General features: G+C 35.6%; 1 pseudogene; it reads left to right on the forward strand.

Moving 5' to 3' along the window:
- Window positions 1-3,766: 3,766 nt before the first annotated feature.
- LOC148604041 (uncharacterized) lies at window positions 3,767-6,205 on the forward strand (annotated as a pseudogene).
- The last annotated feature ends 4,387 nt before the right edge of the window (window positions 6,206-10,592 follow it).

Consider the following 10,592-nt stretch of genomic DNA (forward strand, 5'->3'; position numbering starts at 1 on the left):
GGCAAAACAATTATGTTTTTTTGTACTTTTAAGCCAATATCTTGAAAACTATAATAGATTGAAAGAAACTTTAAGTTGATGAAATGATCCTTATAATCAGTCCTACCGAAGTCTTCGTCGAGTCAAAATGGTCAGGCAACTCCTTGTTAGAGTTATTGACTGAAATACACAAATATAACCTGGTGAACGTTTCGGGCTCCTGGGAGCCTCTTGTATTTGGTTGTCTTTTTTTGTTTTGGTCCGTCATTCACACTTCACCAGGCAATAACTCAGAATCACTACCACCAATTTTCATGGACCTCAGGTTTTTTATTTCTATTGACTCAAGCTCCCTTTCAATTTTGCATCTTACATTTTTGACTATTAAATATCGACAACAAATATAAAAGCATCAGAATAGAAAGATAATTCAGATTAAATGATGTTCTGTAGTGATAATATCAACAAAGACTGACTAAGTAGCTTATTTGACAGTGTCCGTTCTCCAAAGAAAGTTCGTATACAGATTACAGGCTCGACAGTAAAACATGACTACATTGAATTTGATCATCTGTCAAATGGATGCTCCATCTGCTGCGGATGCTGGTATAACTTAGAAAGGGGAAGTTTAAAATTGGAAAGTACAAATTGTTACGTTTGTAATAATGTTTTGATATCAAATGTCTTTTATCTGCTATAAGCATAAGTTACGGTCCAAGTATAAAGCAGATGAAGGTTTATCGGTTGTTTCCTTAATGCAAGTAATCATTGAAACTAGAGATAAATTCACCATCTATATAACGGAAATTGAATTGAAGGACTGGGCAATGTATTTTTCTTTTTTTTTTCTCTGCAGTAGCCCTTGTGAAAACCTGGCTGTATACGGATATTGAACAGATTGACTGTATAAGAGTGGTACTCAATGTGTTTCCATGGTATTCCGATTATCTGGTGAAACACCTCTCCTCAAAATTCGACACAGAACATTTCGACCAGATAATCCAACATTTTTTGTAAACTTCAGACTCCTATTACTTTTCTATGGAAGTCTATTTCTGTCATCGTGATAAATAAAGGTCGCGAAAAATTATCTCGAAAAGTCGTGATAATTGGGATATTTTGTCGACATAAATGACAATGTCATCTCAAAAATTCACGATAATTTTTCGAAATAGTTAAGATAATTATGTCGACCGTTCGATATAATTACATGAATTATCGACTTTAAGGGAACCGAAGACAACATGTGCCTTCGACATAAAATATTTTCACGATAAATTATGACAACTTTATACTAATACAACGACCTTGTGTGCTAATTATCATAACAAATCCTGATATATGTATGGAATCGTATATTAGTCACGGGTTGCCGAGTTGTTTTGTTATCAAGTAAACATAATCAAGTAGGAAAGTTGCATTAAATTTCAACTTGTCGACATAAATTTGTTCACTTGTTTACTTATTTTCTTTACTTTCCTACGGAAGCGTATAGGTATCATTTTTTGTTGTTATAAATTTCAATTAAACGATTTAAATATATCAACATCCTGTGGTATAATTCGTCATTTTCAAGTTTTCTTGTCGTATGTTAAAATTATATTGATATATGTAAGTCAATATCTTATTGTTGATAATTTTTGCCGATATTTAAAAATCAACATTTTATATTAAACGATTGTTTTATTGACAACTTATTTTTATATCGAGGTATAATTGGTATTTTGCCATAATTTTGATACGAAATGTCGACTTTTATAACAACAAAAAAATGATACCTATACGCTTCCGTACTTTCCTATTTGTACAATGTGAACATGACAACATCTTTGAATAAGTCTGCATGTCGCAAGTATACTTGTGTTGTTGCATTTGTACAAACAACGAAGAAGTAAACTTAATGATGTTTACTTGTTCAGTTATTAAGTGGACATTTCGCCTTTTTTTAAGTTGACTTGTTGCGTTGGAACAGGCCAAATCAACTTGTCTGAAGTGCTCTTCTTCAGTTGAAATGAGAAGCGTATGGAACAAGTCGACTTGCATTTGTTGACTTGTTTGGTTAATTTCTTTTCTCTCCAACTTTTTCAAGTTGATATCGCTCGGAAAATGTTCCTACACACACCACGTGATTATTTCAGCTAGAAGCATGGCAGTCTAAGGGGATGGATTTCTTTTAATGTATCTATGCTTAATTTATCATAGATTGTACCCCGTTCATTATGAATACTTATGTTTTTCTTCATTCATTTTTATTTCGACCTCCGGGTTTTGACTCCTGCCATACCATATTTCATGTGGCGCAATCAAGATTTCGTGCGTCGGACTCAAATAATTCGCAATATTAAATGAACTATAAATAGTGGTCTGACCCACTTTGGTTTACGCTGACTGTTTAGGCTCTTTAGCTCAATGGGATCGATTATACCGGAAAAACAATTAACGATCTTTCTCATAGTTACAACTTTTTTTTATCATTTGCTGCAGTTTTTTGTTTTTGTCATGCATGTTACATCAAACATGACCATATATGATACAAGTGTGATTAAAAAAAACCAAAAAAAAACCTTGGTAACCCATCTTGAAAAAATACTCCTGAAATCGCAGTTTTTGTTGATTTTAGCAAATTTGGTTTGCGATCTGGATAGCTAGCTATACAGAGTATTAAGAAATTTACTTTTAATTTCCCCAAATATGATTAGTATGACAAAAATATCTCCAATGTAATGTGTAAAATAATTGGTTGGTCCTTCTGGAGTTTTAATTTATAAATAAATAGTGATCATATGGTTGCAGTTGTTGTCTGTTAACGTTCAGTCAAAAAATGAAACAGGTTGATGACTATTAAATATTTGACTTATCTTTTCCATGTTGTGTTTGAAAGCCGGGATCGCACACCTGGCAGTGATTTTGTTACCTACTGTTTACCCCTGAATACATGCATTTTTCCTAGGTAGCAAAATTATTTCAAAATCATTCAGAATTACCTAAAATTATCGGCACAACGTTTTACCTAAATCGTATAGGGGGGCCTTTGTTTATAAAGGAAAACTGAACGTTTATGTAGTTTTTCCCAATTAAGCCAAAAAGTACTGATAAACTTTTCTAATTTCAAGGAAGGGAAACTTAAAAAGTAACAAAATCACGGCCTGGGAAACCATGCCCTTAATTAAAGAGAAAATGAAGTATGTATACCAAACAATATTTCAGGGGTCATAACTCCTACAGAAAATTTTTTTTCTTTAACTTAGTAGGAAAGTAGAGTTCATTTCATTAATCAGCTTTCTTTTTTATTTCCAAGATAAAATCAAAAAAAGCCCGGGAAATTCAGAACATTTCCAGGACCACAACTCGTTCAAAAATATTAGATTGTTATCTTTCAATCTTGGTTGAGCGCTTTATGCTCATCTGTCTTATAGTTAACATTGATCAGCTGTTTTCAAGATAAAAACCAATAACGAAAAAATACTGAAGTTTTAAAGGTTAATATTAGTTCAAATATATTTCTACCTTAATTTGTTAGTGGAGCTCGTCATGCTTTTCATGTTCATAATTTACATTAATCAGCTGTCTGCTATAGTTTCAACGTTAGCCATGAACCGAAAAGTTGGTACATTTTTTGGGCAACAACTCTTCAAAACTAATTCTACTTATCTTGAACTTCGTAGACACGTAGTGTTGCATTTGATTAAACAACCTTTATTTTAGAACAGTGATCCAGAAACTCATATGCTATCATGCTTCATGAAGAACTAGTTAGTTACTATTCTAGCAATTTGTTCACGACCTCGGAAATCTGTGGTTTCTTAATGATCCGTCATGGTATATCAGCAAGCGCTTCAACGGTTGAGAGAATTAAACGACGAAACGGATTGAGACGACGACAAAACCGCAGCGATCTCGTATTAGTCGCTCAGAAAATATATGAAGTCCGGAGAGAAGGTCATATAAATCTTGGATATAGGTTTTTATGGAGACCTTTGAATACACGCCACCACCTCTCTGTCAGTCAGGAAACCGCGAATGATAGATGGAGAAGGTGTTGATTTAAGAACAAGACATCTATTACACAGGAGGACTTACTTCAACAGAGGACCAAAATTTCTTGTACACATAGATGGTTATGACAAATTAAAACCGTTTGGAATTGCAGTTCATTGTGCTATTGATGGATTTTCCCGCAAAATATTATGGCTACACGCTGGCCCTTCTAATAACAATCCAAGGTATATTGCAAAGTATTTTTTAGATTTTATCAAAGAAAGGAGGTGTTTGCCGCGTGCAATACGTTCCGATCATGGTACCGAGAATGTATTGTTTTTGTCTGCAAAACGTTTTATATCCAGTGCTTATTATCAGAAGTAGACGTAGAAAATAATAGCAGTGATAAGACCTACACTGCTACCACTCTTTCCAAAGAAGAGATTGTGGAAAACTATAAATCTGTACTATCCTCTTTTGGTCTGTCTACCAAGGACGATGATTGTGATTTACCGTCTATGTACTGGATTCCTAAACTTCACAAGAATCCATACAAACAACGTTTCATAGCTGGATCTGCAAAATGTACCACCAAACCTCTTTCAAAACTTTTAACTTCTATACTCACAACTGTCAAAGAGGGTCTACAGTCCTACCACAACACTTGTTACTCCCGTAGTGGTATTAATTCAATGTGGATCCTGAAAAATTCGAAAGATCTTTTGGAGACAATCAGTTCAAGACTATTATCTGAATATAATAGCATTAAAACCTATGATTTTTCAACACTGTGTACTTCTATTCCCCATACTCAGTTAAAATCCTGACTTAAAAACATTATACATCGTTGTTTTTTCCAAAAAGATGGTACACCTAGATACAAATATATAGTTCTTGGTAGAGATTCCTCATACTTTGTAAGAAATAATTCCAAATCATCTTCCAAATATACAGAGGAAGATGTTTACAAAATGCTGGAATTTTTAATCGACAACATATTTGTCCAGTGTGGTGGACGTGTTTTTCAACAAACGGTCGGCATTCCAATGGGAACAAATTGTACCCCTTTACTAGGTGACCTATTCCTTCACTCTTATGAGGCTGACTTTATAGCTGATCTGATCATAAAGAAAGAATATTGTTTAGCTAGATCCTTCAATCTCAGTTTCCGCTATATAGATGACGCGTTATCTTTAAACAATCCTAATTTCGGGGATTTGATACATCGCATCTACCCAAAAGAATTTGAGATAAAGGATACTACAGACACTGTGAAGTCAGCCCCATATCTAGACCTACACTTAGAAATCGATGGTAAAGGAAAACTATTGACCAAACTTTACGACAAACGTGATGACTTTTCATTCAGAATTGTCAACTTTTCTTTCATCCGTGGCAACATCCCATCGGCTCCTGTGTATGGAGTGTTCATATCACAACTCATTCGTTATGCCAGAGCTTGCCGAAACTACGCAGACTTTTTGTACTCTAACAAATAGGCTTCTGGAACAGGGTTATGTTGCTACAAGATTGAAGTCATCACTACAGAAGTTTTATGGTCGTCATCATGAACTCGTGGATCGTTATGGTGTATCCATCAGCACCATGAAAACTGATTTATTCAACGCGTCATAGTTTTCCTTTCCTCGTTTGTCTACCCCGGACTTGACTTTTTATGAGCAACTCGGCGGGTGTTTCTAAAAAAGCAGAGGACGCTTACCCTACCGGTGCACCTGGTCCATGCTCCCAGTTTTTAGTGGAATCCGAGTTGCTCATTTACTTTTGTTACTTTGTATGTATGATTTTAGTTACTTTACGTTCTTTGTTGTGTATGTCTGTTTTCCATGTCTGGTCTTTGTCCCTGGATTACATTCTTTTGATTACCGCTATAACCTTGGTTCCCTTGATTACTCTTTGATTAGAGATCTACAGATAGCGTTGAGATTTAATCATCACGATGACATGTCTGGATTTCGAAGCTTTTTATTTGGAAGATCTACTGCAAACCAAAGAATTGAACGATTGTGGAGAAATCTTTCAGAAAGTGTTACCAATTTCTGGAAAAATACATTGAAGGATATGCGTGATGCTGGTGGCTTTTTCTCCTAGCAACCCACTCCATATAGAAAGTGTCCGTTTTTGTTTTCTTCCCCTCATACAATCTCAATTACAGACGTTTATGGATATTTGGAATACTCACCGAATAAGACCACAAAGAAGACTGGAAGGAACGCCTGCATTACATTAACCTCAAGTTACTGATAAATCTCTTTTATACAGATCTTTTTTGATAATTTATAACTATAAAACACATTGCATTTACAATTTAATATTTTTAGCTGAAATACGGGCCTTAAATCAGTGCTTATGACACCTACCCCTTTGCAATATTTATTTAAATTCTAAACCCTCGAAATTATGGAGTAGGCTTCATTTTTTGTTTATACATGGCAGATATATTTTTTTCCGCTGTATTTAGCTACTTATTTCAGTATGTTTGAATATGAATATTTTTCTTTAATGTTTGGATACTCCTTGAAACACGTGTACAGCGTATCAAAATTCACAATATTTACACGACATTGGTATTCCCTATTTTTTAGTTATTTGACAGAAATTGCAGTTGGACCCCTTAGTGCATTTGTATACACCCATCTTTTAGACAGGACGTATTATGGTAATGTTGTCCGTCAACTCAAAAAATGCTTCTAGCAATTTTCATGTATATATATAAATTTCCAAAACCCTGGACCTAATCCAGTGATAAATAAAGTCAGGACAGAGGTGACTATTTAATAAAAAAAAAATCCAGGAATGAAAAAATATTTCATTTTACTTCATGTTCATGTTAGTTTTTTTTTCGGTTTTCTTTTTAAATTTTTGGTCGATGGAATTCCTTAGTATAATTGTTAGAAGATGAATGCTTAGCGAATGTTTCTGCTAATTTGTTAGCGATTTCATCTTCTAATGAAAGGGTTGTATTGCCGTGTTTAAGATGTTTTACGGAAGTTTTGGCCTTTTATTTTTGGTTGTATTGCCGTGTTTAAGATGTTTTACGGAAGTTTTGGTGTTTCTGCCTTTTATTTTTGAATGAAATTCCAAACCTTGTTCATTGGAGTGGGGGATTTGATGTTTGACACAAATCTTTTCAAAGAAGTGCGTGTTGCCTGTTTGCATGTCCTGCGCGCTTTGGCTCGAAAACCTCGAAAAAGTGTTCAGAGGTAGGATGTTTATCAAAGCGCCGGTGTGCCTTGTTCCGAGCGGCAATAGCCTTATCACAGTCATCAGTATACTTTGGTTTATTTGGACGCCTTGGGTTTGCCGAAGTTTTAGGAATGGCTCTTACAGCTATGTCTATGAGATATTCATTAAAATGTAAATGGATTTTCTTGTGCAGAAAACCTTAAGGGTGACAGTTCTTCTGTGCAAGGAGATTGAAAAGAAGGCGAGTCAGCTTTTCTAATTTCCAACAAGGAAGTCGCTCTTGAATTGAAGAAAAAAAGTCTTCTATGTTTTTTACCTTTGTCATGGAGAGATTTACTGCCCCACATTGGATTATGAGCGTTGAAATCTCCCAATAACATAAAGGGTGTTCGTAACTGGTCTGTAATTTTTTTTTCAAATCTGAGGTCTGAATCGATGTGTTTGGAGGAATGTAAATTGATCATAGTGTTATTGTTTGATCAAGTGATAGAAGAACGGCAACTTCCTGCAGATTGGTGTCCAGGTCGACAGCACTGTGAAGCACGTCGTCTTTTACCAGAATGGTGGCTCCACCGGCAGTCCGCTCGTCTTCTTTAGCATATGTACTGTAAATATTGTAACCTTTTAGTGACATGTTGTCGGACTCCCTCAAATGAGTTTCTTGAAGAAAAAATGCGATAGGAAGGAATGATTGAATTAAAAGAGTTATCTCTAGAAAATTAATGTTAAAATCTCAGCAATTCCATTGTATAATTTTGTTCATAGCGTGCGTTTTCATGTAGAAGGTAAAGGAATGAGCTTTTTAGCACTTCTTGGTCCAGTAACCGGTGATTGTGATTTTGGACGACGAAAATGTAATGGACTAACTAATTCCATCTCACTGTTTTTGTTGGACTGGGTCCTCTGTCGACCCCATTGGTAGGTCGGGTGGTGCTCGGTGGTTTCACTACCGACTTCGACTCTGATCCACTAGGGTCCCTGTTTCCCACTTCCTGCTTGTTGTTCTGAGGGGTAACAGTCGAGCTTTTATTAGGAGCTCCCACGCGGGACAGCTTATTGCATCCTCGCCGCCAGATGTGTTGGTACTATTTTTTTTACGACCGCAAAAATTTGCGGTCGTATAATGGTATCACAATGTCCGTAGTCGTCTTTGTCGTCGTCCATCTGTAGACACATGGTTAACATAAGGTTGAGAATCATGAAATACAGCTTGGGATTGTTTTTGGAGTTTCTGGCCTTTTCCGTTTCTGAAAAAGGAGCCAAATTAGTGTTTTCCATTAAATTTGATGTAGAGAATATATTATTTGTTCCAATTTTGATAGGATTTTTTTCCCAAAATGTTTCGTATAAAACTCTGCATCTGAATAACAACAGATTTTACACACCTTTTACCGTTTTCGAACTATCTGTATAAGAGGTCAAAGTAGGGCCACGCCCAAAAAATGTTACTATTTTGTTTCTGGTCCGATTTTGACGGGGTTTGTTTCTATGGATTCCTTATCAAATTCCCTACATCCAATTTTAATCGGATTTGAAATAGGTTTTATGGTTTCGATCCGAGCTATAAGGGGCCAAAATGGTCAATCTTTAATTACTCATATTTGTTAAATTTTTCATCCGATTTTGTTGGTTTTTTTCCAGATTGTTCCTTATGAAATTCTGCATCTGTTTGATTGCAGCAGTTTTTTTGTATTATTTACCATTTTTGAGCTATAAGGCGCCAAAGTGGGGTCAACGCCCAAAAATCTAACTTTTTTGTTTCTGGTCCGATTTTGATGGGGTTTGTTTCTATGGATTCCTTTTGAAATTTCCATTTTAATTATTACCATCAGGTTTGTGCTATTTCTTGTGGATTCAGAACATAAAGACTAAAATTGTGTATTAAAGGATATTTCGTAAGTGGTTATTTAATCAAGTACTTTAAAGTGACCAGTACATCACTGTGTCAGGCATGTTACTATGTCCAACACATTATTGTATCCAGAATATCATTGTGTCCATGCTTTCTCAACCTTCACTTGTTCGACCACTACGGTTGTATCATGTTGCGCCCACCGTAGCTCTTTATTGTTTTTATCACTTTGGGTTTTTTTTTTGGAAGACTAATCTTTTAGAAGATTGTGAAGAATTTTGCTTACGGTTTGTAATCAGTTTTCCGGAAGGGACAACTAGAACAGAAAACCTAGATAGTTTATCTGCATCCAAAGGCCAGGTATACATAGTTTGCGTTTCAGTACTGCAAAGAGCGTTTAGCGACACTGGCATAAGATTTTGGACCTGTCGAACTATTATTCGAGACAATACGACCGGAGCTTAATAAAATTTTCTCCTCTGAAACCAGTTAACCAATTTAAATCATGGACGGTCATGATGACTTTTAGAGCGCTGTGACCTGACCTGCACCCAAGATGGCCATAATCAGTGGATAATTCATTATGCAGACATTTCTAAAAGGGCTTATTTAAGTCAGGTGAGCGGTACAGGCTCACCTGAGCCTCTACTTATTATCTATACAGATAAAAAAAAAATGGTTTTCAGTGTCCCCCAACTGACCTAGTTTTGATGGTCAAAGGGTCACGACTCCCACACAAATTATTAAATATCGCTGATTTTCGAAATTGTACAAGGTTTTAGTGGTAGTAACCTTTGGTATAAATTTCATAGGAATCTGTTGAGAATTGTAGAAATGAGAGTGTGGGATTGATTGGAACATGGACGGACGCCCGTTATTTCTATGTCCGCAGTCACGTTTCGCAGGAGACATAAATGACGATGATGTATGAATGCAAAATTACACTAGAGGCTCAGGTGAGCATGTATCGATCACCTGACATAAACAGGCCTATTTAGATATCTCTGCATGATGAATTGAAAACTAATGATGGCCATCTTGGAAGCAGATTGGTTCACTTTGAAAGTCATCATGACTACCTAAGTATCAAATTGGCTTACTAACACACCTAGTTTCTGAGGAACAAAAATCTCAATATTTTCCCCATAGGGTCCTAGTTAGAACTATGTCTACTGATAGTGGCCAACTTGAATTTGCCGCGTGGTTTCTGCCCAGAAGACCTTAAACATTTTTTCATAGGGACCTATGTTAAAACTATATCCATTGATGGCGGCCATCTTCAATTTCCGATCGACATAAAAAAAACATACTTTTGTAGAGGACCTTCCAGTGAACACGCATGCAACAAATCAATTCAATTGGCCTGGTGGTTTCTGAAAAGAAGAGTTTCTTTCTATCTGCAACAGTTGCCAAAAAAAAAAAACAGTAAAATTTGTGAAAAATGGTTATTAAAGGACAACAACTCCTAGACATCATTGGACCATTTCGGTCTTATTATCTTTTTTTAGATCTAATATTGTTAAACATTTTGCAATTTAAAGTTTCTTTCTAAATATTATAGTTTTTGAAATAATAGCCA

Source organism: Perna viridis, chromosome 10, assembly GCF_037379345.1.
Source record: "Perna viridis isolate PV_CMFRI_1.1 ecotype Kerala chromosome 10, ASM3737934v1, whole genome shotgun sequence".
In the NCBI taxonomy this organism is placed as follows: Eukaryota; Metazoa; Mollusca; class Bivalvia; order Mytilida; family Mytilidae; genus Perna; species Perna viridis.